Genomic DNA, 6,817 nt, shown 5'->3' with positions numbered 1-6,817 from the left:
TGATTTTTAATCACACACACACACACACACACACACACACACACACACACACACACACACACACACACACATATATATATATATATATATATATATATATATATATATATATATATATATATTTTTTTTTTTTTTTTTACATTACAAGGGCACTGGCCAAGGGAAAACAAAGTGTTGGAAAAAAAAAAATTCCGCTGGTTGCCAGGCCCTGTTAAGAGGAAAGTAGGAGAAAGATAAAAAACAAAAAAATCTAAAAGGAGGGTCCAGTTAACGTAAGAGGTGTCTTGACACTCCTCTTTTGAAATATATATATATATATATATATATATATATATATATATATATATATATATATATATATATATATATATATAGTGTGTGTGTGTGTGTGTGATTCACTGTTTGATCTGCTGCAGTCTCTGACGAGACAGCCAGACATTACCCCACAGAACGAGCTCAGAGCTCATTATTTCCGATCTTCGGATAGGCCTGAGACCAGGCACACACTACACACCGGGACAACAAGGTCACAACTCCTCGATTTACATCCCGTACCTACTCACTGCTAGGTGAACAGGGGCTACACGTGAAAGGAGACACACCCAAATATCTCCAACCGGCCGGGGAATCGAACCCCGGTCCTCTGGCTTGTGAAGCCAGCGCTCTAACCACTGAGCTACCGGGATGTGTGTGTGTGTGTGTAATTTATGTTAATCAAACTTAAATTCCAGACATGAACAAAAGCTGCTCCCAAGAATGTTAGCCCTCTACAATCACAAAATCCTCTTGGTATTTTGATTTGCTTCAAATACTTTCTCTAAATATACATAGCCTTACTGCTACAAAATGCTTCACAGAGGCAGTATGTGAGTCCGTGACCACATATTTCTGATCTTCACATTTATGAACACCTAACAACTGAAAACAAAACACACCAGCAAAACTGTACGTTATAATTAGCTGAACACATTCCAAAGTCCTGTTAAGTTACTTTGAGAAAAAATCAAGGAAGGAGCTTAAACTGACACTCTAGTACTTTTGGCATTAATTATGTAATTTAAGAGGTTGCATCAAGATAGTATCACCACAAGCTAAAGATGTGAAAATACACACACACACACACACACACATTACACACCGCGTAGTGTAGTGGTTAGCATGCTCGACTCACAATCGAGAGGGCCGGGTTCGAGTCCCGGTCAGCGGCGAGGCAAATGGGTAAGCCTTTTAATGTGTGGCCCCTGTTCACCTAGCAGTAAATAGGTACGGGATGTAACTAGAGAGGTTGTGGCCTCGCTTTCCCGGTGTGTGGAGTGTGTTGATGTGATCTCAGTCCTACCCGAAGATCGAAGATCGGTCTATGAGCTCTGAGCTCGCTCCATAATGGGGAAGACTGGCTGGGTGTGACCAGCAGGCGACTGAGGTGAATTACACACACACACACACACACACACACACACACACACACACACACACACACACACACACACACACACACACACACACACACACACACACACACCACACACACACACACACACACACACACACACACACACATACACACACACACACACACACACACACACACACACACATACACACACTTTGTAACTCTGCAGTAAGCAAACATAAAGCTCCTTCCACCAAATCATGACACTATGTTAATATTGGGTAACAACACAGTAATGTAATACATAATTTCAAATTAAATTTTCAATGTTATGCAAAACAGGCTTAATGATTACATATTAGCAAGGCTTGTGGTGAATACTATAACAGTCTTAGAGAGGACGCCATTGCAGCATATTGTTCACTAGCAATTTACCACACTGACTTGTTCCTGCAGAGACAAGCAAGACAAGATTATGACTTTCCTCATTGTAAAAATACAAATATGTACTGTATGTAGGAAAGGATTCTCAGTTTTTTCACTTTGTAAATTTTAGTAACCTTTTATGACCAGTGGCATTCCTCTAACCAAATAAGTGTGAGCCTCCAGGCTGTCTCATTTCTATCATGATTAAAGTCTGTTTTTACATTATACACTTAATAAAGTAGTAGGTACTTATTAGGTTATTTAGCTGAGATCCTAAGGTTACTCCAGATGTAACTTAGTTAAACATGAAACCATCCACTCAGTTATGACACACTTAGCTTCACCTTAGTATTCCCACATTTAAGTAACTGTAGCGCACGACATTACACAGATGCAACAGTACCACTGGTGAGATTTGCACAACTATTTCTGCTGATACATACAGTACAGTATATGTAGTCATTGAAAGCTAAGCTTATTTGGAACTATGCCCTCTCCATTCTCCCTCCTTTCACCACAGCAGCTAACTGGTGCATTCAAAAAGGTTTTTCTTTTTCTATACACCTACCTATTTTAAAAAATTTCCAATAATTAGCAATTTTCCTTATCCTGGATGGACTTTGAAAAACTTCACTAAGGAAACACATTACAATTACATTAGTCCTTCAGATAACAGTGAAAACAAATAACAATCTATCTACATAAGCAAATTTATATGACTGTCAGTACATCCCAAGTATGTTTGACACCAATATGAATCCTGTAATATGAATAACATGTTTTAAGTTTCCACAATTTCTTCTTAAACTTGACTTTTTTTTATCTACTGCTACTGTTTTTTCTATAAAAAATCAGCATAAGGTAATGTTAATCTATATATAGGTAATGCAATAAAAACTATCTTAAATTATGAAAATATCTAGGGAAGTGTCACAATCACTGTGAGAGCACCTGACAGCTGCCCCATAAGCTGGAGGGGGAAGGCAGGGCCTTACTTCTGCACCACCTTGGCTTACAGTGACTGTGGTCAAGTTCCTCACGTAACGGCAGGTTCACATGTGTCAATATGTGACTGAAATTGCAAGTCACTAGAGTTGCTGTAGAATTCACTTTTAGGGTCCCAGATGTGCTCTTTTCCTCTCACCAACCTTTCTCTGTGACATCACAATGTAAACAAAGTTGCAAATCGACTGTCTTGTTCTGTGACTAGTTTTTCCAGTTGCTAGGCACCAATATTCAGTTGGAAAATCTACCAACTTGCAATTTCAGTCACAAACTACCATATGCGAACCGACCTTTAAGCTCAATCGACAAAAGTGCCTTCACTAGTAAAGCACACTACATACTAGGATGTCTCTGTCTGACAAACCATAAAATGCAATTTCCAAGAAGAATGAAGTTCTGGAAAAAGCTGCCTATAGTGGTCATAGGCAAGGCTGGTCTATAAGCTACAGCCTGCCTCCTTGATCCTTTTGCTGCCACTTCCTAAAATTCATTTTACATTTCTGATTGCCTCATCAATTAACCTTGTCCTAAGCTGATTTTCTTTCAAATATCAATTGGATAACAATATCAATTACCTTTCAGGAAAACAAACAAGTAAATCATTCACATCCACAAGAGACAGCACATGTCACGTCTCCAGTGGCATATGTTGGCTGATGTAAAGGGACAGTTATGCATTTATCGTTTGATGATACTAAAATAACATTCACATCTTCATGTATATTAGCTGAGGTTAGGTTAAGACTAATTCAAAGACTAATTCAGTTATTTAATTTTACAGCTATTTCCATCATTTTAGATGTTGATCAAAATTTTAAAAAGTAACATATTTTGCACAAAAATTGTCTCAATATAGCTATTACACAAATTATCAACCGAGTTAATATTTTGATATTAATACTATATTTAATGTTTTCAAACAAAAAGGGCCAGCATGAGATAAGACTAAACTAATGAGCTGACTGAAAATATCTTACATTTAAAAACAATAGGGAAACTAACAAGAACATTCATTACAAGCACACCAATTAGCTGAACAACAAACAGAGAGGGAGGTGGCAGGAGACATGTTTTCTAATGATGAAAATGTGCTCATGGAAGTCATTCAGTATGTATAACATAAAAGCAAGACCTTCCAAACTAGAGAGAATTTCATGCATACCCAACATGACATTCAAGAGGCATAATGTATCTATCAACAACATGTACAAAGACAGAACAAAGGGAGAAACTTCAAAATAACAATATTCCAAATAATTTTGTGAATCTGAAAGCATAATTTTCAAACATCTATGACTACACAGCTTTAAAAAAAAAAAAAAAAAAAAAAAAAAAAAAAAAAAGATCAAAGGCATAGAGCAACTGCTGAATGTTTGACAAGAATCTTAATTCTAAAAAGTAACAGGAAGAGGTATTTCAAAGCTAAATCTACAGGCAGCTATGCTTTGTAATCCACAAACAAAATCACACATGCTCAATGGTACGCGAGGCCTTACTGAGGTAATAGTCACATTAAGGTTAATGATAAAGTCACATAGCACTTCTTTACATTACCTATCTTGTTTTTGTCTTTTTTCAAATGTTCTACAAGAACCATTACTATCAACTTCCTATATGATAAGTGATGACACACACATCACTAGTACTGAAACAACTACACTATGTATACATATTTGCAACCTAAATCTTCTTTAGTTACACAACAAAAGTTAAAAGCCTCGTCAAACTCAACCACTATAATTTCCTGTTTGATTTCTGCATGCACCACCATCTTTCAAGTGTGTTCGCCATGCATGTACCTAGTAATGCTTGTAGGCCACAAGGCCATACTATGCCTGACTGTCATCTGTGGCAGACATCACATTTCAAAACCAAAGGTTGGAATGAGATGAGAAATACAAAATTTTAACATTCCCACATACACACACTGCAGTGGGACAAGGTGAAGCACAAAGGGGTGATCTGCACAGATCCCTTTAAAAAGATAGAAATTATAGCACAGCTGTTTTGGCAACACTACAAGTGGACATGATGACAGCAAACAAGATCTGTTTCTTATGGGACACCACAAGTAAATAGAAAATAAGATTTTCAATTTTTTGTGGCATCCATTGTAACTTCAGACATTCCTTTCAAACTGTTTCATAACCTTGAATGTAGTGTGGTCCTGTTTGTAAAGTATTGAATATGAATATTGGGCATATGTACATATTTAATGACATACTAAGCTTTTATCAAGCACTGTTGCTCTGATACTGGTTGGAGAGCAACAGGGCTAAGAGGCAGCTTTCTGTACAATGCTGTGTGTGGATGTAGCCTACACAAACTCTTACATATTCAATTCAAATTAAGTTATCCTGTCCCCACTTAACATAAGTAGTAGATAGAAAATAGTTACAACTAGCTCTATATTTCCAATGTTTTGATTGTAAAACAATATAAAATATCTATTGGTTTTATCTCACACAACAAAATTTCATTCATAATGCTTTTCATGTGTGTTGCAGGGATGAAATAAACATGTAATACAGATCGCCAAGATAGGCAGTCTTGACTGAAAACATATTATTTTACTGTTCTTTTCATTTATAAAACACTATTTATAATGTCCGTGTTAATTACATAATTTCTTATAATTCGAAATGAGTTTTTTTTTTAGTTGTCAAATAACTATGAATCACCTTCACATTGAGGTGATTGGTAATATATATATATATATATATATATATATATATATATATATATATATATATATATATATATATATATATTCGTTGAATTGCCAAAAATAAAGTCATTTAGTTCCCTCCAGCAAAAATTAGCTGAGTGCTGTGGGTGGCCCATTCCATGACATGTTTCTGATCCACTCTTACCTTCAAGACTTGAACATGATTTTCCAAAAATATTTTCCCGCAGTATGTCACCACATTACCCTACACAGTCTGGTATCCCCAAATAAAGACAAAAAATGTGGATAGTATTTACCAATATATTACTACCACAAGCTAAATGAGCTAAAATCATGGTTAACTTTTTTCAATATTGTATGGTTGCAATGGCCTAGAGATATGAATCATGTGAATCTGCAAGAACACTTTTTACTAAATATAAATCTCCAATATAAGTAACACACCGATTCAATTTTTCATAATAACCAATGCATGAATAATGCCACTTTCACTTGAGGGCAGGAAGTCTCGCTAAGGCCTCCCTCTATCGTGCCGTCACCTCCACCATCACAGCGGCACAGAACACCTTCATCTCACCACCGCGCACCACAACGTTAAGCAGGGGAGTCGTACAGCAAACACCATGGAAATAAAAAAAAAAATAAAAAAATGTATCTTAGCCGAGGTGCGGTCAACCTCAGTCACCTTAACAACATTACTTTTCACCACTATGCGCCCCAAACATCAGTCATTTTGTCACACAGCGAAACCTTACCTATTAACACACTTTCTAGATTAACACCAGCATGTTCCACTCTATAGTTATGTCTATATCAACATTCTTGCGAGCATTTGTTCCCGACAGCAACGACCTCCGCCATAAAAACAATAAACTGAGGCTGAGAGGCGCCCGCCCGGCCCGCTTGCTGTGGCGGCACAAAGATGGCGCTCCCTAAACAAAACACCATCGCCAGCCTCACTCTGATCCTTCTCACTTACGCAACACTTGCCCACTCCTCTACCTCTTGTTATTCATTTCATTCTTCTCCATCTGCTTTTCTATTGTCAGAACTGAGTATCAGTTGTGGATCACATTCATTTTTCTTTCTATTTTCCTGCGGTGTTATTTCAATGGCTTCCATTTCTTGCTCCACTTAATTGCACATCTTTCATCATTCTCTTCCTTGGTAATACTCTTCCTTTGGCCTTTAGTAGTTCTACCTAGCTTATTATATCAAGATCACATAAGAAGTTGACATGGTATTGAGATAAGGATTACATATGTCTTTTTTTTTATTATCATGTTGGTAACTGTAGGGACCAA

General features: G+C 36.8%; 1 protein-coding gene across 7 annotated transcripts in view; it reads right to left on the bottom strand.

Moving 5' to 3' along the window:
* The window catches only part of LOC123514385 (CLIP-associating protein 1-like), a 317,191-nt gene extending 310,775 nt beyond the window's left edge, over positions 1-6,416 (bottom strand). For 5 of the 7 annotated variants that reach the window (XM_045272272.1, XM_045272282.1, XM_045272276.1 and 2 more), the window contains exon 1: positions 6,269-6,416. The gene's annotated coding sequence lies outside the window, so the exon portion shown is untranslated. Of the gene's footprint in view, positions 1-5,957; positions 6,217-6,268 lie in introns of those variants that run through there. The other 2 variants (XM_045272273.1, XM_045272274.1) reach the window with 2 other exon arrangements.
* Positions 6,417-6,817: the final 401 nt, after the last annotated feature.

The sequence above is a fragment of the Portunus trituberculatus genome, chromosome 37 (genome assembly GCF_017591435.1).
Source record: "Portunus trituberculatus isolate SZX2019 chromosome 37, ASM1759143v1, whole genome shotgun sequence".
NCBI lineage: Eukaryota > Metazoa > Arthropoda > Malacostraca > Decapoda > Portunidae > Portunus > Portunus trituberculatus.
The sequence above is the reverse complement of the archived record's forward strand: the minus strand, read 5'-3'. Positions and strand labels throughout refer to the sequence as shown.